Genomic DNA, 26,725 nt, shown 5'->3' on the forward strand with positions numbered 1-26,725 from the left:
AACAGAGGAGACAATTCATGCCTGCTGCTTGTTTATGCCGGGCTGGAAAGGCGAAACATTTGTAAACAAATTATTACTCGAGACTGTAAAGCATATTCCGCATTAACAACACACTATCAGAATGACTAATAGTCACTATAATGATGTCATCTCTGCTAAAGCCTTTTTAATAAGGACGTTCTCTTGTGCTGCTTCATGAATATATCAAATAAAAATGATGCTTTAATTGGGCTGGTAAAACATTTTAAAAGTTCTGTGCATGACGAGCCACTCTAGAGAACTCCCACAAAGGCAGAAAGAACACAAAAGCCGAGAAAGGCGCATGGTTGGTTCTGAAACCCCTCCAGCGGGTGGGTGTTTTTCAACTTCTTCCACACGCTGAGCCAAAGATCAAAATATTAATGGAGACAATTGCAGAGCACACATCAAAAAGCGCCGTAGTAATCAGCAGCTAAGCCGACCGAGTTTGCTGATTTTACAATAAATTTCCACCGATAAAGCCCCGCTGGTTTTTGCATAGGAAATTGTGTTGACCTTCTAAGCCCTGCTTAGGAATGACCGCTCTTTCCCCTTGGGGATGGAAGTTGTGTTCTGTAGACCAAAAAAACCATGCCATTTCTACCACGGACACAAAGATGTCTGCTCGGAGGACGGATTGCATGATTTGCATATTGCGGTGGGTAATTTGCATATGGCATCTGTGCAAGCCACTTACTAAAAGACAAAGTGGATCAAAACCAGTGTTATTTTCTCCTAGTCATCCCACCTCCTCGATTCCCCCCCCCACCGCCAATTCACCCCAGGATGCATCAACCAAACAGAGGAAGGACACCCTCACCTCAAACGTGGGATGCAAAGTTCCACATTTCAAAGCACGGGCATTTCAAAGAATACTGCCTGAGGCCCTTACTGATAACCACTCCAGACCTTCATGTTGGATTTTGTCAGACACTCTTATTTAATCAAAAGCAAGTTCAAAAAGATGCAGCCCATCCAGCAGTGCATAGAATATTCTTGCAACAGACCTTGCTGTTAAAAGACATAGATCCGGTGATCTAGGAGAGAGAAGGGTACAAATGGTACATTTGACAATTAAAGGACAACGAGGTTTTCCATGCAGGTTGCCAAGTGTTACACTTAAAGATGGAAGCATTTGTTGTATCTGAGAGCCACATGTCATGTTTGCAGGAGCACGTTAAGGCACTTCTGCAGATGTTGGACTACAACTTCCATCATATCTCACTACTGGCCACTGGAGATAATGGGAGTTGTAGTCCCCAAAACAGCTGGAGGGCTGAAGGGGTGCAGCCTTGTATTAAGGCATGGATTTACAACCAGAAATGTCTCCCTCCCTGAAAGAAACAACCACGGGGAGACCTTTTGGACACTGCAGGAAATGTTCACACAGGAGAATAATTTTCACTCACCTCTCATATTAGTAGACTCATTCACACAATCATTCATATCTAGGTTTAATGTGGGCTACTGACATTAATTGATTGTGTGAATCCACATCAAGGTGATGTATGGAATGAGATTAATCTGAGATACAAAGAACCCGCCCCAGCTCCTGAGGGCCCCCCAGCTCCATCCCTCCCTATTTTCTTCATGATCTCCCTCAATCCGAGGGAGTGACGCAGCCTGAAAAGGACAGGGGAGAGCTCGCTCGGGGCCTGGGCATGGGTGCAGGGAGTTCGCTCAGGGCTTTTCCAGAGCCTGAGTCCCTCCCCTGTGGGCTTTGGTGGCCCCTTCCATTGGTGGCCCGGGTTCTTTGAACCCGTTTGCACAATGGAAGCTCCGTGATTGGGGGCCATAAACTGCTCTGCCCTCCGCTCTCGATGCACAGCCAGAATCATTCCATATATTTGGACCAAATATTTGATCTTCAGATTGGAACATTACTGCCAGGAGCAAATGGGGATGTTTCGGAGACATTCCTTCTGCGAAAGGGAGCACCGAAGAAACGTCTGCGTCCAGCATTTCGCCGTGTCCAGCCTCAGGCTGAGGGACGGGGCAGTACAAAATTGCTGGGACGAGCAGTTCTTTATCTGTAGTTGAAATTCAACAGCCACGGAAGGTTTTATATGCAGCCATCATTTTGTGCTGACGCAGTTCCCAGGAGTGGGTCATTTAATTAGAAGACTCGTCGCTATTCTCCCCCACCTCCTTGGTTTTTTTAAATCACCATAAGCGTAATTAAGCTGTTAAATCACAGAAGAATTAGCTGGGCTTACTAAGACCCCCGACACAACATTGCAAACCAGGTGAGAGACAGGCCTGGGTGGGGTGGATTCTGCAGTCATGGAGCTGAGACACAGACTTGGATGCCAAGCAGAGAAGCAGCTCTTTCAAAAAAAAGGGGGGGGAGTGCAACCAGACACAAAAGATGCAGTCCTAAAAGAGTATTTTGTGCAATTTGAAAATTCAAATCACGCAACGGTGCATTATGTTAGGTCAGGTGTGGGCCACCATGACTCTCCAGCTGTTCTTGGAACTACAATTCCCATCATCCCCAGTCACAGTGTATTGGTGGGGAGTGGAAGCTGCATACTTGCTTCCCTTAGCGGAAAGGCAGGATACGCATGTAATAGTTGCCTTCTGCTGAGTCAGACCCTTGGTCCATCCAGCTCAGTGATCTCTACACTGACTGGCAGCAGCACCTCTCCAGGATTTCAGAGGGGGCTCTTTCCCAACCCTATACCACGCTCCCTCCTTGAGTGTTCTTTAAAAAGCAATTAGAAGTCTCCTGCTAACTGAGCAAAGAGGCACCTTTTTAGTGATGATTCTCTTTCTTGAGCACGGGGAGAGCAACCGGCCCTATCCATCCCCAACACAGCATCCCTCCAGTGGCTGTTGCTGGGGTTTATCTTCTTTTTTAGATTGTGTGCCCTTTGGGGACTGGGAGCCATTGTGTTTGTTTGTTTCTCTATGTAAACTGCTTTGGAAACATTTGTTGATTTGTTGTATTTATTTGTATAAATATTTGCTGGTATAGTTGTTGTACTTACTTTATTTATTTCTAAGTAAACCACTTTGGGAAATGTTTGTTGAAAAGCAGAATAGAAATATTAGTCATATTCATATTAAAGAGACATCTTTTTAGAGAAGCTTTGACATGCTTTCTCTGCTACCTTTTTTTGGGTTCTTAGTTTTTAGCTGTTTACTAATAACTCTTATGTTTAAAACTTTTAAAATTTGTAATTGTAAATGTGGGTTGTTGGTCCCCCCCCCCCTTTATTTAATTATTTATTTATTTATTCATTCATTCAATTTATATACCGCCCTTCCAAAAATGGCTCAGGGCAGTTTACAACAGAATAAAAACAATTAAAACCAGTTAACAATTAAAATCAAAACTATAAAAACAGAATATTAGTTCGGTTTTTCATTTTTGTTTTAGCCTTATCTTTTAACTTGTTTCATTTCATTATTATTATTTTGCTTATTATCATCTCTGTTTTATTAATATTTTGAGCTGCCCCAAGTAATAGTGTACTGGAGGGGCAGGGTATAACTATGTTAAATAAATAAATACCTGAAGATGCCAGGGATGGAGACAGAGTGAAAATCTGAGAAGCAACTTCTCGGTTAAATTGGAGTGGAGGAGAAAAATATGTCTGGGAACTGAAGACAGATTTAGTGGGGGGAGTTCATTAAAATAAGAGTGGACTCCTCAAATGCTTAGGGGCAGATCTGCACCCGGACGGATTAAATCTGGGATATTCTGCATCCAAAGGTGTGCTACATTTTGAGCGACACCCTCATCTAAATCAAACTAAAGTAATTCCCACTCACCCAGGGTTCTCAAAATCCGACCCCCAAATGTGGCTGGACTACAACACCCATAATCCCCCTGCACTGGGGATGGTGGGAGCTGTAGTCCAGCAACATCTGGGGACCCAAGTTTGAGAACCCGGCACCAACTGAAGTCTGCGTGCTCAACTTTGGGGTCATTTTCCGAAAGAAAGACTAGGGCGGCCTTTTGCACACTATCCAGAGACAATGCTGAAATGAAAGAACTGCTGTGGCTAAAGGAAGATGTATCACAGTCCAATCTGTGTTGAGTTAGCAGCAAAATCCTAATAGTAAGATATATGACAAGCTTCTGATAGCAGGGGGGGAAATATTGAGAATGAAATAGATAGTGCTTGGTGAGATAAGAATGGCAGGCCAGGATAAAGAGATCCATCTCCTTCGTAATAACCAGAAAGTTCTGAGATAGGAGCTTAGACAGAAGTATTAATGATGGAAGAAGCTGCTACCTTTGACTATTGATCCAGAGTTAAGGTCTCTCTCTAGCAGTCAGGGCACGATTGTCCTTCAATCGCAAAAGGGCCCCAGTCTATTTTCATCTAATATTTAAAGACTGTCCAGCAAAATCTGATTATTATTTTTTTAGTTGACTGATCATCTGCTTCTAAACATGGATTGATTAACTGATTAAATATAAATGCATTTGCATATTACCAAAAAAACCAGTACATATGTCTTTGGTTAATCCATTCCTTGATCCAGGCCAGCTTTTGAATGGGGCTTCGGTTACTGGTATTCCAGTCCTGGGGAAGAGGCGGGACTAACACACCGCCAGCAGCAAGAGCATGGAGACTCAGTCTGCACTTGCCTCTCTGAACATAATATTTATTTCATTAAACTATTAAGATTCCTGGTTCCACTCCACTCCACTGCCTTCTCCTTGCACACCAGCACTCTTTCCCTTGGCTTCTACAATCTTGACATTGTGGGGGTATGGCTCTTTGGGCCACAGAAGAAATAGCAAGAACCTACATTATAACAAACATCACGGCCAGGCACAGAACAGAGAATCAGGCAGGATCCAATGATGTTCTGCCCTTGATAGAAAGAGCAGCCTGTATAAATGGAGCTGAGACAGAGGGCCAAATCCAGTCAGATGCATTGGGCCTATTGTTTTGTTTTAAGTCATAGTGAGACAAAACTTCCAATGATTTTTTAAAGGTCAATGTATAATATTAAATATTAAAGCCCCTCCTTTAATTTTTTCTTTGACAGATAGGCCACATGTGCACAAAACGTGGAACCACAAATGAAGAGGCCAGAGGTTCCACGTGCGCTACATCCAAATGTGTTCAACAGGGGGCCCACGCAGCAACATACGGGAGATTTGGATTTTCTGCCTCCAAGCTGAACCCTTGGGTCGTAGTGAGTTTCGTTGCCCCAACCTGAGGTTGGACGCAGCCTGCATTTCATCTGAATGCGAAACTGCAGGCTGCATTCCCTGGAACCAGAGTTGAGAAAGGAAGCCCCTCCCTCAACTCCAGCTGTGATTGGTTGTGAGGGCTGTCCTCCATGGAAGAAGGAAGCCCACATAGCCATTCCCCCTCTTCTCTGCAGACTCGTTGGCTGCAGAGAGAGAGCTCTCCTTTACGTCCAAATGTGGACAGGAGAGCAGGGGGAGGGGGAGTGGAACCATGGTTCCATTCAACCCACAGTTCCGCATTACGTGTGAACATAGCCACTGGGTCTTTACACGTAGCGGGAAATCTGTCATTGCAGATATTCCCCATAGGGGATGAGGCCATTCTAGGAAGAGCATCTAGGCTCCAGGTTCCCTCCCTGGCAGCATCTCCAAGATAGGGCTGAGAGAGACTCCTGCCTGCAATCTTGGAGAAGCCACTTCCAGTCCGTGTTGACAATACTGGGCCAGATGGACCAAGGGTCTGACTTGGGATATGGCAGCTTCCTACGTTCCTATGACAGCATGGAGGCTGACCTTCTTCTACAATGTCCACATAACCCCATTTAAATCCTGGCTAGCATTACCTCTGCCCTGGTCTTGTGGTAGCAAGCATGACTTGTTCCATTTGCTAAGCAGGGTCCACCCTGGTTGCATATGAATGGGAGTCCACTTATGTGAGCATGTCTTACACATATCTTACAGGGGCTGCACTGGGAAGAGCATCTGCATGCTTGCATGCAAAAGGTGCCAAGTTCCCTTAGGGGATGGAACCACTCTGGGAAGAGCATCTGAAGGTCCCAAGTTGCCTCCCTGGCATCTCCAAGAGAGGGAGAGACTCCTGCCTGCAACCTCGGAGAAGCCGCTGCCAGTCTGGGTAGACAATATTGAGCTAGGTGGACCAAGGGTCTGACTCAGTATAGGGCAGCTTCCTATATTCTTGTTCCCATGATAATCACCCCTCATGATACCAGTTTGTTATGTAAAAGAGCTTCCACTAGTTCAAAATTCCACATTGACAGCTAGCAATTCATCATAGGAATCTCTGCGGAATTTCATTCCAGCCCCTTTGAAGTTGGTGCAAATATTCCCATTGATTTCAAGTAAGTTTAGGAGAAAGTCCTTGCGTGGTGTTTGCAAAGATCTTTGAAGATAACTGCCGTTCCTCGTCGTCGGTATACAAATGTATCTCTCCGAGACGCATTTGAGTCTCTTTCTAAACTTGTTTGAGAGGGTTATGAGATCAATAAGGGAAGTGTCAGCGCCTATGAGGCAATTTAATTGGATTTTTCTCTGGAAGCACTTGAGGGGGCAAAAAAGAAAAAGAAAAACCCAACACTCTATGATTTAATACCAACGGAGAGCTGATGGAATTTGAAAAAAGTAAGAGGACATTTGTTAGAAGGGCTTGAGGTATCTTATAATTAGCCCAGCTGGATTTTAGCAGAGAAATGGGCTGCAGACACTGATGGAGATGGAGGAGGAGAGAGGTGGAAATGCAGAGTTTACCGTAAGACAAAGAGAGCATTTCTAGACTGTTAAACACTGCACAGAACAGGATTCCAGCTCTCCCCAGTAGTAGTCTTCGGATTACAACTCCTATCAATTTCAAGAGAAACACTGGAGCAGGGTTTCTTAACTTTGGACCCCCAGATGTTGTTGGACTACAACTCCCAGAATCCCCAGCCACAGAAGCCATGTCTGGGGATTCTGGGAGTTGTTGTCCAACAACATCTGGGGGCCCAAGGTTAAGAAACCCTGCACTGGAGAATATTCTGTTTCCCCACATCCTGAGCACCACCAGTTCATTCAGTGAAGATCTGGGCATGTGTCTTTGTTTAACTGTACCCCCCATTTTATCCAAGAAGCTGAGAGATAGGTACGTCGCTCCATAGGAAGGAAGCCGCCTTCTACTGAGTCTGACCCTTGGTCCATCTAGCTTAGTACTGACTACACTGACTAGCAGAAGTTCTTCAGGCAGGATTCTTTACCAGCCCTACTCAGAGATGTTGCTTGGGAGTGAACCTGGGACCTTCTGATGCTCTTCCACTGAGCGTTGAGCCCTTCCCCATGGTATCCACACAACAATCCTGTGAGTTAGGTGGAGGAAGAGTGTGTCTGATCTAAGATCACCTAGTGATTTGGCAGGGATCTGGACCACAGTTCTCGTTCAGCACCCTACCCACTAGGGTGGCATGTTCAAGAGTTTGTGGGACAAAAGGGAGGGGAAGTCTGTGCAACTCCCAGATTCTACTTCCAAGCAGTAACTGCAGAGAGCGGGGATGTTCCATTGGCAGGATGTACGCACTGCATTTTAACATTCATGACATTCAATCCTTTTCTGATGCATTACTGCCGAGACTGGAGAGTGGCCACACCCTCTAACTATAGAATGCGGCCATAGAATGCCCTGGAACATTCTAGTGCCATTCCACAAAAAGGAAGGCAGCCATTTTAAACATCACAGCTGCCACTAGGCAATGTCTTCAAAGAAGTGTCAGATCTTCCAGAAAAGTAAGCGAGCTCCACCTCACCCCACTCCATCCCGATACACTGAGACGATACGGGTTTTCGGCTCGATGCGATCCAGGCACCCTGCATTGTGTGCATGATGCAAGAATGGCCTGGATCATTATCTGGCCTGGATTTGTTATATCATTATATTTTCCTGGATTGAGCCAATAATTCAGCCCATGTGCAGCTCTACCAGCCCGTGCAGAGCCCTACTGCCTTATGTCAAGAAGCTTTTGGACCATCTAATGCCTGCCTCAACTGGTAGCATCTTTCCAAGATCTCTCCCAGGCCAATTCCATGCAGATCTCTCTCCCTTTTTTAAATGACTAGTCTCTGTGTGCACCAAAAGGAGGTATGCAAAACTAAACTTCTTTTTTGGGTCGAACAAATTGCAATGGTAAACAGCTGCAGAAAGATAATGTTTGCCCTCTATTTAGAGATCCGCTGAAGACATCGCATCCCCACAACATCCCTTAAGTCAAAAGTGACAAAAGCGATGAGTAAATTGCACAGCGTTTTCTCCCACGATCCCTGCTCAACGTGGCATTAATTGCATATCCCACTGTCTTGCCTTCTGCTTTTAGGCAATATTTTTTTCCAGAGGAAGCAATTAAGGCCATGGTTAACATGGTGTGTTTTCATTTCTGTTCGTTTATCTAAATTAGATTGTGGCAGCTCTGCACCTGAAGAGACACTTCAGTTGGGGCCTCATAAAGCCACTGCTGAAGTGTGTGTGTGTGTGTGTGAGAGAGGTTTTAGGACCTCAGCTCAATAGGACGTGGGGTGCAGAATGTCAGCACAGCAGGGTGGTAAGTGTGTGGTGGCTCACCCACAAAAGTCAATGCGTGGCCCAGTTGCTGTCATTCAGCCTAATTTGCCTCATGGAGCTGTTATGAAGACTGGGCGCTTTCCAGATTAGCCACTCAACAGCAGCAAAATGCTTCCGTTCCGGCAAATCCCATTCAAAACGTAAATAGCAAAGTGCCCAGCAGGGGGAGCAGTCTCGTGGAAACTAACACCCGAAAAAACAGCAACTTTTTAATGCTACATAGACGATGTCATAGCACTTTATTGCAGCAATTAAATCCGAAACAAGGCATCGGCAATGTGAATGGCACCCTGCTGTCAGCGTAGGGACTGCGGTGTCACAACACAGGATGTGTTGAAGCACACTTCCAAGATGCGTTGTGACCCCGTTGCAGGGTCTAAGCGGGAAAGCACCCAGGAGAGACACACCATTGGGAGGAGGGCAGAGTATCTGCTTTGCATGCAGAAGGTCCCATGTTCAACAACAGGTAGCATCTCCAGGTATTATCTATCTATCTATCTATCTATCTATCTATCTATCTATCTATCATATTTCTATAACGCCTGATTCAGACATCTCCAGGCAGTGTACAAAGTTAAAACAGAACAAATGCAAAAAAACATATGAAACAGTTAAAATGCATGCAACAGATAAAAACAATCTCAGTAAATAAAACATTAAAATTTAAGTTTCCGTTAAAAACCTGGGAAAACAGGAACGTCTTGAGGGTCTTTCTAAAAGCAAGGAGAGAAGGAGATGCTCTTATTTCCACAGGGAATGTATTCCAGAGTTTGAGGGCAGCTATAGAGAAGGCCCGGACCCAAGTCGCCACCAAATGGGCCAGCCGCAACCATAACTGGACCTCTTCAGATGATCTGAATAGGCTACAGGGTTTATGACAGAGAAGGTGCTCTCTTTAAAACCCTGGACTCAAGTCATTAAGGGCTTTTTAGGTAATAATAACCAGCACTTTGTATTTTACCCGGAAACGTATCGGCAGCCAGTGCAATTCTTTCAAAATCGGTGTTATATAATCCATTCAGGTTGACCCAGAGACCAATTTGGCTGCTGCATTCTGTACAAATTGTAGTTTTTGGACTACAAAGGCAGCCCCACATAGAGTGCATTACAGTAGTCAAGCCTAGAGGTTACCAGCATATATACCACTGTTTTAAGGTCTTTTTAACATGGTGATTCCTTTTATCGTGGTGATTCTCTTTTATTTAGCAGGGGGAGAGTAACTGGCCCTATCCACCCCCAGCACAGTACCTCCAGTGACTGTTGCTGGTGTCTATCTTATGTTTCTTTTTAGATTGTGAGACCTTTGGGGACAGGGATCCATCTTATTTGTTTTATTTGTTTGTTATTTCTCTGTGTAAACTGCCTTGAGCCATTTTCAGAAGGGCGATATAGAAATTGAATTTTTTTATTATTTATTTATTTATTTACACAGACAGACAGGTGTTATTGACTGGTTTGTTTTATCTTTAGTCCTTCCCAAGGATCTGGAATGGCTGAATTTTATCAATGTTGTTGCTGTTATTATAGATATTATTATAGATATTATTATTATTATTATTATTATTATTATTATTATTATTATATCTCCAGAAATGGACGTAACTGGCATATCAGCCAAAGCTGATAAAAAGCACTCCTGACCACTGCCTCAACCTGAGAAACCAGGGAGAGTTTGGGATCCAGGAGCACTCCCAAGCTACGTACCTGATTTTTCAGGTGGAGTGTAACCCCATCCAGAACAGACAGATCTAAACCATCTCTTGGGTCCCGACACCCTACAGTCAGTACCCTCCATCTTACTTGGACTCAACTTCAGTTTCTTATCCCTCATCCAGCCCGTTATCACCTCCAGGCAGGCATTTAGGGATCATATGCGATTTCCCGATGAAGTTGGAATGCAGAAAGAGATCTTGGTGTCATCAACATACTGATAACACCCTGCACCAAACCTGGGAGAAACTCTGCCCTGGAACTCTGGAGAGCTGCTGCCAATCAATGTAGACAAGACTGAGCTTGATGAACCAAATGTCCATGGAATGCACTGAATTTCCGAACAGAAATTCCATGCATTCCTATGGTCTTTGGGGAGGAACCAGTGCATTTCAGTGCACATTTCCTGTCATTCATTTTAGGATGGGGCCATAGCTCAGTGGCAGAGCATCCACTTTACATGCAGAAGGTCCCAGGATCAACCCCTGGCAGCATCTCCAGGTAGGCCTGGGAAAGACTTGCCTGAAACCTTGAAGGGCTGCTGCCAGTCAGTGCAGACAATGCTGAACTAGATGGACCACAGGTCTGACACCGCAGAAGACAGCTTCCTGTGTTCTTATGTTCCTTGCCCCAAGGAGAGCTGGTCTTGTGGTAGCCAGCATGACTTGTCCCCATAGCTAAGCAGGGTCTGCCCTGGTTGCATATGAATGGGAGACTACATGTGTGAACACCGTGAGATATTCCCCTCAGGGGATGGATCCACCACTCTGGGAAGAGCATCTAGGTTCCAAGTTCCTTCCCTGGCAGCATCTCCAAGACAGGGCTAAGAGAGATTCCTGCCTGCAACCTTGGAGAAGCTGCTGCCAGTCTGTGAAGACAATACTGAGCTAGATAGACCAATGGTCTGACTCAGTATGTGGCAGCTTCCTGTGTCCCTATGTAAGTGCAATCATGAGCTTTTGGGAGGCAGAGAAGAAAACAGCTGGGCTGCAGACAAGATGGCAGGATGCAGAGAAGCCATTTGAGAGAGTTCCCAGCTGCTTCACCCTTCAGAGGTGCTGCATTATAACTTCACAAAACAAACCCAAAACTTCACAAAACAGACTTCACAAAACAGGCGTGATTGAGCTGGGTGAGGGGATGATTGAGTTTAATTATCCACAGGAGGGCAGTGGGTCCACCGCCCAGATCTTCCACCGCCCAGTGGGTCCACCGCCCAGACCTAGCAACGCCCCTGGTTTCAAGCACGGCACAAGGCTTGTCCATAGGCCATCTTGTGTCAAAACAGAAAGCCAGCCCGAGAAACACCCCTCGCTTCCCAGAGCCAGAAAGGCCTGCTTGTTCTCAGCCGGCTGGTGGGACAGCTCTTTGCAGCCGAGTGTTTACAGAGCGCGCCGCCAAGTTCAGAAGGTTCACCCACCCCATGTCTCTCATAATTACCTTGTTTTCGGCAGGATGGCCAGATGTTGAATGAAAGCGAGCACATTCCGGCACGTCTATTTCTATCTTGGCATCACGGCAGGAGTCAGCAAAACATGGCAGCTTTCACGAAATTGGCCTCAGTTAAAAGTCAGATAGTTTATCTTCTCTCTGCAGAGCAGGCAATGTGTTTACCAGCTGAGCCAGCTTCTGCAGAGACAAGTTGTGGATGTTGTGTCTTCTCGCGGGCTCCTGGCCTCACCATAGCCAGACCCACAAATTTTGGCCATCGGTACCCGTTCAGGGTAAATGGGTAAGATTTGTGAGCCTGGATACTATGCCTCTGTGGCCTCATTCCTCTTTTGGTTGGCCAAGGGAAGTTGGGCTCAGATCATGGACGACTGGAGCGAGGACAAGAAGGGGCATTTGTTCCCCTTGGATTGAGCCAGCCCCATTGAATTCAAAGGGGCATACTCCAAGAGAAGGGGTTATAGGATTGCTGCCCCCACCCCAGGAAATGTCCGGTGGATGCTCATGGTTCAGATCTGCATTTGCACAAAAAAAAATAGCTAGGATTACCTGAGCAGGTGAACCAATTGTAGAATGTATAAGCGGAAACCAGCTGCAAGGTTTCCCCCAAATATGTGGCTTTGAGCACAAGAGCTTTAAAGCGTGTCTCTCCCGGTGACAATGGAAGCATTAATACCACCCTATCTCCCGTTTCTATTTTCCGCCGAGGTGCTTTTCACGATGATATCCCAAACCCAGCAACACCGATGACGCTGTTCTCGTCGAATGCAAGCAATTTTGAGGCCAATTTCCCAGCCGGCTCTGTCGAGAATGAATGCTTGTCCTCCACACAAAAGGCAGCTCTCTCTCCACATACGCAACCCAACCACTTGGAGCACCTGCTAAGCAAGAGGCTTGACTTGGAAATTGCCAAGGAGAGGGAGAAAAGGGCAGGTGCTCTTATCTTGATGGCTGGGTTTGAAAAGAAGGAGCATCCACGGAGGACAAAGGCATATTGGCTCATGGGCACGCCACAGCTCAGCCATGAATGTGCGGCTTCTGCTCTTGGGGGCGAGGATAACCGAGGAGCCTGCTCCATTCCACGGGAACGGTTCTCCTCATGTAGCCCCCACCGGCTGTATTTACATCAAGATGAGGCCGGGGTTTGCTGTAACCCACATCACAATTGATGGGGGGGGGGTCAATACTGAAACATAGGAATTTTTTAAAATTATTTTTTATTTTACATTTATATCCCGCTCTTCCTACAAGGAGCCCAGAGTACTACATACTTAAGTTTCTTCTCACAGCTGTGAAGTAGGTTAGGCTGAGAGAGAAGTGACTGGCCCAGAGTCACCCAGCTAGTTTCATGGCTGAATGGGGATTTGAACTCGGGTCTCCCCGGTCCTAGTCCAGCACTATAACCACTGCACCACGCTGACTCTCCATAAAAGCATAAGGAACCTGCCTTATGCTTTTTAAAAGTGGTGATTCCCTTTATATAGCGGGGGGGAGCAACTGGCCCTATCCGTCCTGCGACAAAATCACTCCACAACAGTCTCCCTTCAACAATCCCCTCCTCTTACCTGACACAGGAGATAGGGACACTTTGCATCCCACCACCCAGAGGGGAGGAAACTAGAATCCCCTTTGAACTACGGACAGGTGTGAGACCCACAGTCGCCTGGGCCCAGATCACCTACACTGTCCTGGCTTAAAGCTGGAGGTGGGCAAAGGCCGGGCCAATATTCACCCTTTTCCATCTGCAAATGCGGGGGGGGGGGGAGAGAAGCTGTAGAGATTAACGCTTTCTCAGCCAAGGACCTGCCTACTGATAGACTAAGGTCAAACTCAGTGCTAGTCAGTAAATGCTTTTTTGTAGTTTCTTTTGAATCCTTGTGTGCCTTTCTTTACTTCTAGTTTCAGCCCATTTCCCTCCAATTCCTTATTCTGTGTACAACACTTGTTCCTAAATAAATGTCATAGACTTACGTCTGATTCTCGAGCCTTACTTGCAAAACTCCTCCCCGTGTGCCTTGTAAGCGGATTCACTACTGTTGAGTTCTTTTCAAAATAAGATATTGAAGCTATTCTCACGATCCCTGGAAAGCAGGCTAAGGGAGTCTAGCCCGCTTTCCAGTGGTCGTGGGAACCACCAGGCGAGCCCAGTGCTCCCAAGGCGGCCAGCCCGCCTAACTACCCCTCCCCTAAGATGAAGTTAAAGGAACGAGTGCTCCGTGAACCTCATCTTTTTGCTCGTGTGTTGCCACGGCGCATGGCAACACACGAGTAGACCCCTGACTGGGAGGCTGCAAGCAGCCTCCTGGGCTCAGGGGTCTCTCCAGAATGCCCCACGCGCTCACACGGGGCATCTGGAACTTCCGGGGGGCCACGCAGCCCCCGTTCCCCCCGCCCCTGCCGGCTCCATGATGTGTGGGCAGCCAGCAGTTGTGTGGACGGCCAATCTGGCCGCCCACCTACAAGCGGCTGATAGTGGGAAGAGCTTCATTGTTTTCTGGAGCTGGGTGGTGTGCAGGGGCATAGCTAGGAAAGAGGGGGCCCGTGTTCATCCCTCTCCCCGGTGGCCCCTGGGAGTGAAAGAGATAATGAAGAAAATAGGGAGGGGTGGACCTGGGGGGTCCGGGTTATTTGAACCCATCCGCTTAATTATAGCTACACCCCTGGTTGTGTGGACTACGGCTGTACAGTGTTCTTAAGTCCCAAGCCAGACATATTCATATTATAACAAGTCAGAGCATTGGTCTATCAAGCTGAGTATAATCCACATGGACGGGCAGTAACTTTCCAGGGTTCCCAACAGGGATTTTCCCCAGCCCTACCTGGAGGTGCCAGGGATTGAAACTGGGGCCTTCTGTGTCGAAAGCAGGTCCTCTACCATTGAGCTATGGCCCCGCTGTACCATCAGTCCATAGTCTATCTAGCTCAGTATTGTCTACACCAGAACTTCTCAGCTCCAGCCCTCCTGCAGATGTTGGCCTACAACTCCCATGATCTGTGGCTATTGGCCACTGTGTTTGGGGATTATGGGAGTTGTAGGCCAAAAAGAGATGGTGGAGGGCTGAAGTTGAGCAGCCCTGGTCTACATTGACTGGTAGTGACTCTTTAATGTAAGACAACTGCCGTGATGGTAGAATGACACCCTCCCAATAATCTGCTGCCGGAGGAAATCTCCTCAATACAGCTCGTGGATGACCCAATTTTGCAGCTCACAGTCGGCTCCTGGCACCAGGTCGTCATCTTGTCCTGAGACCGTTGGGAATCCAAGAAGTGCTCACACATCAAATGCACTTTTCTTTGCCAGTTAATTTATTAATTAGAAGTCTGTATTAGAGAAACCATTAACTCCTGGTCCTGACAGATGACTTCCCACTTACCGCTGCTCTAGGCTACAAATGAAAGTCTTTAAACATCCTAGATTGCAGCCTTGGCCTAAACAATCAAATATTGATAGAAAGGCCATTAAATTATTTGAATATCCCAGCAACTGAAGCTGCAAAGGGAAGCAGGCCACAGCAGAGACACATTTAAAAGCTGAAAACTAAAGCTGAAGCCAGAACACTGTAGTATAAAAATGCAGAACAGGAGGGCCAAATTTTTTTCCTCGTTTCACTTCCTCGTTTCGTGCTCCTCGTTTCACTTCCCCATCCACCAGTCTGGAACTTGACAGCAAAGTGTCAGTCACTGTAGATTATGGTCCAATGGCTTGAATTAAGTATTTTAAAGGCTTCCGTTGTTTAAAGAAGCCTCATTCACCCACTCTACCCCAGAACAACAACAAGAAGAAGCCCTTGCAGCCAGGTATGGAGAACACTCCTCCAGCCTCCCAGCAGCCAGGTAGGAAGGAAACTCCTCCATCCTCCCAGCAGCCAGACCAAACTCTTAACATCCTGCCTGGGCCTTCGAACTTTTGAACCTTGGAACTTTTGAACCTTGGAACTTTTGAACCTTGGAACTTTTGAACCTTGGAACTATTGAACCTTGGAACTATTGAACCTTGGAACTATTGAACATCTGAACTATTGAACCTTACAACTTTCAAACTATTGATCTATCGAACTTTCAAAATATCAAACTTTAGAACCTTTGCACCTTCGCACCTTTTCACTTTTGCACTTTCAAACCTTTGCCCCTTCAAACTTTCAAACCTTTGCCCCTTCAAACTTTCAAACCTTTGCCCCTTTGAATTTTCGAACCTGTGCACCTTTGAACTTTCGAACCTTTGCACCTTCGAACTTTTGAACCTTTGCACCTTCGAACTTTTGAACCTTTGCACTCTCGAACTTTCAAACCTTTGCACCTTCAAACTTTTGAACCTTTGCACTTTCGAACCTTCGAACTATAGAACCTTCGAACTATTGAACCTTTGAACAGTGAAACTATTGAACCTTTGAACCTTCGAACTATTGAACCTTTGCACCTTCAAACTTTCAAACCTTTGCACTTTCGAACCTTCAAACTATAGAACCTTTGAACTATTGAACCTTTGAACAGTGAAACTATTGAACCTTTGAACCTTCGAACTATTGAACCTTTGAACCTTCAAACTTTCAAACCTTTCAACCTTCGATATTTTGAACTATTGAACGATATTTTGAACTATTGAACTTTTGAACTATTGAACCATCGAACTATTGAATCTTTGAACATTTGAACTTTCGAACTAGTGAACCTTCGAACTGGCAAACTATTGCTCGTGCATACATGTGTATAAATGTGTGCATGCACGTGCATTTGTGTGTGTATATAAATGTGTGCATGCGCATGCATTTTTTCGTCAATAGTTAGAATGTTCAATAGTTTGAAAGTTCAGTAGTTCGAAGGTTCAATAGTTCAAAAGGTCAATAGTTCAAAGGTTCGAAGGTTCGATAGTTCAGAAGTTCAATGGTTCAAAGTTTCAATAGTTCAAAGGTTCAAAGGTTCAATTGTTCAAAGGTTCAAAGGTTCAATTGTTCAAAGGTTCAAAGGTTCAATAGTTTGAAGGTTTAAAGGTTCAATAGTTCAAAAGTTCAACAGTTTGAAGGTTCAATAGTTTGAAGGTTCAATAGTTTGAAGGTTCAAAGGTTGGAAGGTTCAAGGGTTGGAAGGTTCGACAGCTAGAAGGTTTGAAGATTCAATAGTTCAAAAGCTCATTGGTTCACATGTTCAATAGTTCGAAGGTTCAAAGGGTTGAAAGTTCACCTGTTCAAAGGTTTACTAGTTCGAAAGTTCAACGGTTCAATAGTTTGAAGGTTCAAAGGCTTGAAAGTTCGAAGATTTGAAATTTCAAAGGTTAAATCATTCAAAAGTTCGAAGGTTCAATCGTTCGAAAGTTTGAAGGTGCAAAGGTTCGAAAGTTTGAACGTACAAAGGTTCAAAAGTTTGAAGGTGCAAGAGTTTGAAAGTTTGAAGGTGCAAGGGTTCGAAAGTTCAAAAGTCCAATAGTTCAAAGGTTCAATAGTTCCAAAGTCAATAGTTCGAAGGTTTAATAGTTCGAAAGTTTGAAGGTTTGAAGGTTCAATAGTTCAAAAGTTCAAAGGTTCAATAGTTCAATAGTTAATAATAGTATCATTAAATGACTTGCATTGTCCACAATTTACAAAACCTTTTAAAAATATATAGGATGATGTTCTATTGTGGCACATACGTGTGTGTGTGTGTGTGTGTGTGTGTGTGTGTTTGTATCTCTCTCTCGCTGTGTGTGTGTGTGTGTGTATGCTTTTGTTACCACTATTCAGCCTCATTTAAGATTTCTTTACTTCATGAGCTGAGCTTCGGTGGAGGGGGAGCATTTTAAAATCTTGTCTTTGGGCCCTCTACAACCTTGCTACACCCCTGTTAAAGACCCATCTTTTTAGCCTGGCTTTTAATGATACCTAGTTTTAATTTTAATCTGGTTTAAATGTGGGGTGTTTTGTTTTTTTTTAAAGTTGTTTTATTATGTGTTTTTGATTTTAATGGTTTTATTATGTCTTTTTAATTTTTGATATAAACAACCATGAGCCACTTTAGGAAGGGCAGTCTATAAAAAGAATAAATAAACAAGGTAGATAAAGTAACTGTGAGGCTTTCCCTCTGACTCCCTCATGCCCCGCATGCCTCAGGAGGGTGGGAAGGGGGTTATAGCCACCCTGACCCTCCTCTCCACCTGCCAAGGAGAGAGAAGGCCCCACTCCTCCTTGGGAGCCTCTAAGGACCACCAAGTTCTGTCTCTTCCAGCTTCTTCCTCATCAGCCATGGACCCATTAAATAGCCCAGCACATGAAGGGGGCCGGCCAGAGGATCTGACACAAACAATATTAAATAACTTACCTCTATAAGTATTTAATATATATCAAAATCAAAACAAGTGTTTTAACTTGTTTTATGTTGTTGTAAGCCAGAGGTTACCGGTTCAAATCCCTGCTGGTCTGTTTCCCAGATTATGGGAAAGACCTCTATTGGGCAGCAGCAATACAGGAAGATGCTGAAAGGCATCATCTCATACTGCGCGGGAGGAGGCAATGGTAAGCCCCTCCTGTATTCTACCAAAGACAACCACAGGGCTCTGTGGGTGCCAGGAGTCGACACCGACTTGATGGTACACTTTACCTTTAAACCACCCAAAGACGGCAGTTTGGGGTGGTATACAATGTGTGTATGTGTGTGTGTGTGTGTGTGTGTGTGTGTGTAGAATGAATTGAATGAATGAATGAATGAATACCTTACCTCTATAAGTATTTAATGTGCCAGCAAGTCAGTGTCGACTCGTGGTGACCAAAGAGCCCTGTGGTTGTCTTTGGTAGAATACAGGAGGGGTTGACCATGGCCTCCTCCTGCAGAGTATGAGATGATGCCTTCCAGCGTCTTCCTATATCGCTGCTGCCCGATACAAGGTTTTCCCATAGTCTGGGAAACATACCAGCAGAGATTTGAACTGGCAACCTCTGGCTAGTCAAGTCATTACCCCACTGCACCATTAGGTGGCTAAGTATTTAATGTACTATATATCAAAATCCTTGCTCCCCTAAACTAGTTGTTCTTGAGTTTCCCTTGCCTAATATGTTTCCCTTTTCCCTTTTTGCATTTTAAGCTGATCACATGATTTCCTATGAATAATTTCTAGATACTTTGACATTCAAAGCTGGAAGAAAAGGACCAGAGTACGGTCTGGGGAGGAGAGAGAGAGGAAGCAAGCAAAAGAAAAGCCCTTTAGAGCAAATTTCATTAGCAATATAAACAAAAGCATATTCTAGGGAGCTTTGCCATGTGTTGGAGGTACAGAACAGCAGCTCTGCTAATAGCATTGTAAAGGATCATGGCAGAAAAAGAGCATTAGGGATATAGGAAAGGAAAAAAATTATTGGCAGTAAGATTCTTCCCCCCTTCCAAGAATAACATAATGAAAAGGGTTCAGACAAAGCCGCAAAGGCACCATTCAAAGCATATATATTATAAATCAGTGGAGCCCTAAGGCATCATGTTTATATAGACACTTAAATTTAAAATAAGAACACTCTGTCTTCATTGCAATGAACAGAGATTCAATTACTCTGAGCTTTACAGTCTGAATAATATACGGCATAAAGCTACATTTTGTCCCCCCAGGTATCTCTCACTTGCAGGTCATTTAAATCACCTGGCAAACAAAACAAATTAAACAACCAAAAAAGTATCAGAAAATTAGTCCTTTATCTTTGATATGACTTGCAGAAAAGAGGAAGGTTCCATAAATACTCTGTGTCAGAAAGCATTCAACACCCCCGCCCCTGTCCGCTTCCCAGCTCTCTAGACCAAAGCACGAAACTTTTTATTGCTAAAGCTGTTTGACGAGTCGATTTTAATACCCTTATTGCTGCCTAGGTGCAAAACGTGCATGGGAGGAGCGGGGGGGGGGGAGGGCTTAATGAACTTTCAACATAATGCAGCAGACGTTGTGACTCTGCCATTTGCAAATGCGCCGAAATGACGCTGCAGTCGGGTGAACTTTTTTGAGTTCAAGGACTTCCACACTGGCCTGCGTTAGAGTTTGTGGCTGACCATTCCTTTGTTAGGCCGCTGAGGGGTTAATAGTCTAGGACAGCTGGAGAAGGCTGAGACCCCCTCTGCAGGAGGGGGTGGGGTGTTCGGCTACAGCATCGGGGGCTCTTTACCTTGGAAAAGAGGCAACTAAGGGGAGACATGATCAAAGTGTAGAAAATTATGCATGGAGTGGAGAGGGTGGGCAGAGAGGAATTTTTCTCCCTCTCTCACAACACTAGAACCAGAGGTCACACAGCACACAATTAATCTATGGAATTCCTTGCCATGGGATGTGGTGGTCTGGGGCCTGGAGCACCTTCCTTAGGCGGCTAGGCTACAGCATCGGGGGCTCTTTACCTTGGAGAAGAGGTGACTAAGGGGAGACATGATCGAGGTGTATAAAATTATGCATGGAGTGGAGAGGGTGGACGGAGAGAAATTTTTCTCCCTCTCTCACAAACACTAGAGCCAGAGGTCACTCCATGAAATGGAAGGTCGGGAAATTTAGGACCGACAAGAGGAAGGACCTTTTCACACAACACACATTTATGGAATTAATCTATGGAATTCTCTGCCACAGGATGCTATGCTGGCCACCAGCTTGGATGGCTTGAAAAGGGACTTAGACAGATTCATGGAGGAGAGGTCTATCATTGGCTAATGGTCTGGTGGCTGTGGGCCACCTCCAGCCTCAGAGGCACGATGCCTCTCCATCCCAGTTGCAGGGGAGCAATGGCAGGAGAGAGGGCATGCCCTCACCTCTGGCCTGTGGGCTTCCCAGAGGCATCTGGTGGGCCACTGTGTGTGAAACAGGATGCTGGGCTAGGCTGGCCTCCTTGGGCCTGATCCAGCAGGGCTGTTCTTATGTCCTTATGTTCTTAGATTTCTTTATATTTATGTAAACCGCTTCGGGAACCTTTTGTTGAAAAGCAGCATCTAAATACTCACCGTATTCATTATATTGTCCTTTGCACCAGGCAGCAAAATGTCTTTGACCCACCCCCCACCCCCGCCCACCTCCCGCTGGTATATTTATAAATAAAAGCCATACATAAAAGCAAAAGGAAAAAGCCATAGGTTGATTCACATGATCTGTCATAGGGTAGGAGACGTGTCCTACTCTGAGCTGGGGAGCTGCACAACCTACCATTTTATGATCATATGATCACATGCGAGTTGGGGAGGAAGTGGATGTGTGGGAGGCGGGGGGGGGCACGCTCCAATGGTATTTCCTCCTACCATGGTAATCTGCTGGGTAAAAGTTATGGGGAGAACGGTGCTGTCGGTCCTACTCAGGACTGAGAGCACACACACAAACACACACACACACACAAATTCGCTTCCTCAGTTTCTTCCCTCGTTTTTAACTCACACATGAGTCCCATTCACACGTTATGTTCAATATTGGTACAATGAGGAGAGCTGGTCCTGTGGCAGTATGCATGAACGGTCCCCTTTGCTAATCAGGGTCCACCCTGGTTGCAAAAGAATGGGAGACTACATGTGAGCGCTGTAAGATCTTCCCCTGAGGGGATGAGCATCTGCATGCAGATGGTTCCACGTTCCCTCCATGGCATCTCCAAAATAGGGCTGAGAGTACATAGGAACATAAGAACAGCCCTGCGGGATCAGGCCCAAGGAAGCCCATCTAGTCCAGCATCCTGTTTCACACAGTGGCCCACCAGATGCCTCTAAGAAGCCCACAGGTGAGAGGTACGTACATGCCCTCTTTCCTGCTGTTGCTCCCCAGCAACTGGTACTCAGAGGCATCCTGCATTTGAGGCTGGAGGTGGCCTATAACCCTCTGACTAGTAGCCGATGATAGACCTCTCCTCCATGAAGTTCTCCAAACCCCTCTTGAAGCCATCCGGGTTGTTGGCTGTCACCACATCTTGTGGCAGAGAATGCCACAAGTTGATTATGTGTTGTGTGAAAAAACACTTCCGTTTGCTGGTCCTAGATTTCCTGGCCATCAGTTTTATGAGATGATCCCTGGTTCTAGTGTTATGGGAGAGGGAGAAGAAGTTCTCTCTATCCACTTTCTCCACACCGTGCATGATTTTATAGACCTCTAGCATGTCTCCCCACAGTTGTCTTTTTTCTAAACTAAATAGCCCCAGGTGTTGTATGTAGCCTTGCCTCATAAGGAAGGTGCTCTAGGCCCCTGATCATCTTGGCTGCCCTCTTCTGCCCCTTTTCCAGTTCAACAATGTCCTTTTTTAGACTTGGGGACCAGAATTATACACAGTACTCCAGGTGTGGCCACATCATCATTTTGTATAAGGGCATTATAATATGAGCCGTTTTATTTTCAGTCCCCTTCCTAATGATCCCTAGAATGGAACTGGCCTTTTTCACAGCTGCCGCACATTGAGTCAACACTTTCAGTGTAGAGTAGGTTGCCATATTCAAGCTTCCCAAATCTGGGCGGCCTAATTTGCACATTGTGCAAATTATGTGGCAACTAATTCGCATATTATTTTTTTATTGCCAGATTTGTATACTTCCCCCTCCTTCTCTAACCTCCTATGTGATCGGATCCAGAGTAAAATCCGGGCAATTTGGGCAGCGCATTTGAAATCCATGTAAATCTGGGTGGAATTTAGCAGCCAGGTGGAGGAGCCGAAATCCAGGGGCTACCCTAAATTCTGAGGGAGATGGCAACCCTAGCTGACAGAGATTCCTGCCTGCAAACTTGGAGAAGCTGCTGCCAATCTGTGTAGACAATATTGAGCTAGATGGACCTATGGTCTGACTCACGGTATATGGCATTTTTAAAATGAACCCAGGTACAGCCATTCAAACAAACACATCTGTACACTCATACAGCATAATGTCTGAACAGGCTATGATCGCAAAATGGAAGCACACTCAGCTCCTAAACTTGGGTAGGATGTTTGCCCTACCCTATTAAAGATTGCACAGCACCATGCTGCAAATTGGGGAAAAAAACACTTGTTCAGATTCCAAGAGCCGCGACAAGATTTCCAGTATTTCATGCAGCCGACATCTGAGGATGCACAAATCCCTGAGAGATGTTGCTACTTTCACTGAAAATCTATTGGCTTCCTTTGAAATTATTCAGCATTTCCTCCAGGGAAGGGAACGTCCAAATTCACTTCAGGCAAAATTCAGTAACAGCCTCCAAAAGTGCCCAATCTTCCCTGAAAAGTTTTTCAGGCTTCGTCTTAAACCTTCTGCTCAGCGTACTAGATTTACATACTGCCTCTTTCTCCAGAGCATTTATATTTTATGAACATGGCGTTCAGGCTAAAAAACATAGTATTAAAAGGCACAAAAGGGAGGGATATTCAGGGAGCAACTTTCTAACACTACTACTTTCAGACAAACTGCCATAGGAACATAGGAATATAGGTAAAAGGTAAAGTGTGCCATCAAGTCAATTTCGACTCCTGACGCCCACAGAGCCCTGTGGTTCTCTTTTGGTAGAATACAGGAGGAGTTTACCATTGCCTTCTCCCATGCAGTATGAAAGGACGCCTTTCATCATCTTCCTATATCGCTGCTGCCTCATATAGTACCAGTGGGGATTCGAACCAGCAACCTTCTGCTTCTTAGTCAAGCATTTCCCCACTGCGCCACTTTAGGGAACATAGAAAGCTGCCATACACTGAGTCAGACCATTGGTCTATCTAGCTCAGTATTGTCTTCACAGACTGGCAGCGGCTTCGCCAAGGTTTCAGGCAGGAGTCTCTCCCAGCCCTACCTGGAGATGCTTCCAGGGGTTGAAGCTTCCTGCATACAAAGCAGATGCTATAGCACTGACCTATGGCCCCATCCTCAAAGGTGGCAGGAATGGGTCTCCCATCCAGGCACTGACCACACCAATACCTGCTTAGCTTTGGCAAGGTGTCTGTGTTTGTCAAATATCCTTAGACAGTGCTCTGGGGCATTCCACCCCTTAATTCTGCCACACAATTCGGCAGACCATGCCTCACTTATCAGACGACAGTGATAGCCAAGGCTGTAATGCATGATCTCATTTTCTGCGGCCAGTCACAACAAGTTCCTTCCCCAGAGATGAAATATTCCTCACTCCTGGCCAGCTCCTTCTCAACACCACCACCACAAATAGCTCAATTTCTCCACCTTGATCTAAGCACAGCAGTTCTTGTGTCACGACTTGCAAGACAGCTGCCTTTTGTGACTTACAAAAGGGTGCTCTTTAAAGATTTGCAAACATGAAAGAAATCAGTAGATGCACACCTCAACTTGATTGGTTCAGTTTTTCAAAGAAGGTGATGCTAAAAGGATGCAGAGTTGTCTGGCTTAATTTGGCAATAGCTTGACCCACATATTTTCTGGGACCCTTTGTGTAACCAGTAGGACTGGTTTTTGAAATCCAATTCGAATTTGATTCGAGGGCCGTTTGGCACCTATTTTAAACCATTCGGCTCCCTGATTGGTTTTCAGGGTTGAATTGATTCAGATTCAATTCAAATTCAAAATGAATTTTTGAATTCAATTTGAATTTGAAATGAATGTTTAAATTCAAATTGAATTGAAAAATTCAATTCATGCAAATCCATAGTAACCTGATAAGGGCCAAACAACAAGAGACATGAGGCTACTGCACAAAATGGTACCCATGCGACATTCTCTGACCCCTTAAGTTCTCTGACCCCACACCTTTGCTGGATCAGGTTCAATGTCTGTCTAGTCCAACATCTTCCAAAAAGAGAGAGAGGTGGGTTTAAAAAAAAAATAAATTATTGGAGGTCAGGTGAGACTTAAAGCTTTTTCTTTTTTGTAGGGAAGAGAACTAGAGAGAGAAAGATGATAAAATGTTTAATAAAATTTACAGCGTCGTGTTCAGATAGAAGTTAGAGGAGACCAAATTTATGAGGGATGTTTGGCTCAGAGCAACAATAAATGTCAGCTCAATAAAGGGATTCTTATTCTTAACGTGGACCAAAAAAAATCCTATGTTACCAAGTACCGCTATAAAGCATCTTGATAGGACCACAAGCACACTAAGGTATAAGGTAACCAATGCAAAGGGGCATCTTTCTTTAGCAGGGGGGAGGGCATCTGTGCAAAGGACATTTATGAGCTTTCTGTAAATGAACTCCATATATTACGCTGGTACTGAGTCAGAACTCTGGGTCCCTCTAGTTCAATTCTGTCAGCACTGAGTGGCAGCAGATCTCCTGGATTTCAGACAGGGTCTTTTAACCAGAAGATGCCAGGAATTAAACCTGGCATCTTCGTCATATTCCTATGGACCAGCTTTCCACAGTGTCAAGAATGTGTCCTCCCTGCTAGATGGACATTCCTTTTGTGGAATGGAGAGATGTTTTCTCCCCCCCCCCCCGCATTCCTTTCAATGCAAAGTCCTAGGGCTTCCAGGCCTGTCTCAGAGGGTTGGTCATACGGGCCCAACCACTCACACAGGCATCTGCTGCAAAATGAAAACGGTCCTCTTACTTCTCCAGAGGTTTTCCGATTCTGACTGTAGCTATTCCTAGAGATCCCCTCACCCCAATATTTTTCTCAATATTGAGCCACTAAAACCCCCAGAATGACTTTTCAAGTGTCACCTGGAGATGGGTGCCAATTCGTGGAAATGCCAGACCATATAAACATGTATGTGTATAAATCTTTGCGTCCATGTGTGTTTGTGCATGGGTATAAATATGTGCGTGCACGTGCGTGTGCGCCTGTGTATAAATGCATGCATGCACGTGCGTTTGTGCGTCTGTATAAATGTATGCATGAGGGTGCATTTGTGTGTCGATAGTTCGAATGTTCAATAGTTCAAAAATTCAATAGTTTGAAAGGTCAAAGGTTCAATAGTTTGGAAGGTCAATAGTTTGAAGGTTTGATAGTTCGAAGGTCCAAAGGGGCACAAGTTCAATAATAAGAAAGTTCAAAGGTTCAATGGTTCAATGGTTCAATGGTTCAAAGGTTCAATGGTTCAAAAGTTCAATGGTTCAAAGGTTCAATGGTTCAAAGGTTCAATGGTTCGAAAGTTCAATGGTTCGAAAGTTCAATGGTTCAAAGGTTCAATAGTTTGAAGGTTCAATGGTTCGAAAGTTTGAAGGTTCAATAGTTCGAAGGTTCAAAGGCTCAACAGTTCGAAGGTTCGAAAGTTCAAAGGTTCAATAGTTCAAAAGTTTGAAGGTTTAATGGTTCAAAAGATCGAAGGTTCAATGGTTCGAAACTTCAAAGGTTCTAAAGTTCAAAGGTACAAAGGTTCGAAAGTTTGAAGGTTCAATAGTTCGAAAGTCCAATAGTTTGAAGGTTCAATAGTCCCAAAGTTCAATCGTTAGAAGGTTCAATAGTTCGAAAGTTTGAAGGTACACACCTCAACTTGATTGGTTCAGTTTTTCAAAGAAGGGTGATGCTAAAAGGATGCAGAGTTGTCTGCCTTAATTTGGCAATAATTTGACCCACATATTTTCTGGGACCCTTTCAGGTCTTTCATCCTGAAGATGCCAGGAATTAAACCTGGCATCTTCGTCATATTCCTATGGACCAGCTTTCTACAGTGTCAAGAATGTGTCCACCCTGCTAGATGGACATTCCTTTTGTGGAATGGAGAGATGTCCCCCCCCCGCATTCCTTTCAATGCAAAGTCCTAGGGCTTCCAGGCCTGTCTCAGAGGGTTGGTCATACGGGCCCAACCACTCACACAGGCATCTGCTGCAAAACGAAAATGGTCCTCTTACTTCTCCAGAGGTTTGCCAACTCTGACTGTAGCTATTCCTAGAGAGCCCCTCACCCCAATATTTTTCTCAATATTGAGCCACTAAAACCCCCAGAATGACTTTTCAAGAGTCACCTGGAGATGGGTGCCAATTTGTGGAAATGCCAGACCCATCCTAGTGGGTTGGCATGCAATCCTACCACATCCCAAGTAAAGTGTTTTAGTTCCCAAATTCATAAATATGGCAGATGTCTCAAACTCTGGACCAAAGTACAATAAGAACACAAGAACATCCCTGCTATACCAGGCCCAAGGAAGCCCATCTAGTCCAGCATCCTGTTTCCCAAATTGGCCCACCAGATGA

Source organism: Hemicordylus capensis, chromosome 13, assembly GCF_027244095.1.
Source record: "Hemicordylus capensis ecotype Gifberg chromosome 13, rHemCap1.1.pri, whole genome shotgun sequence".
In the NCBI taxonomy this organism is placed as follows: Eukaryota; Metazoa; Chordata; class Lepidosauria; order Squamata; family Cordylidae; genus Hemicordylus; species Hemicordylus capensis.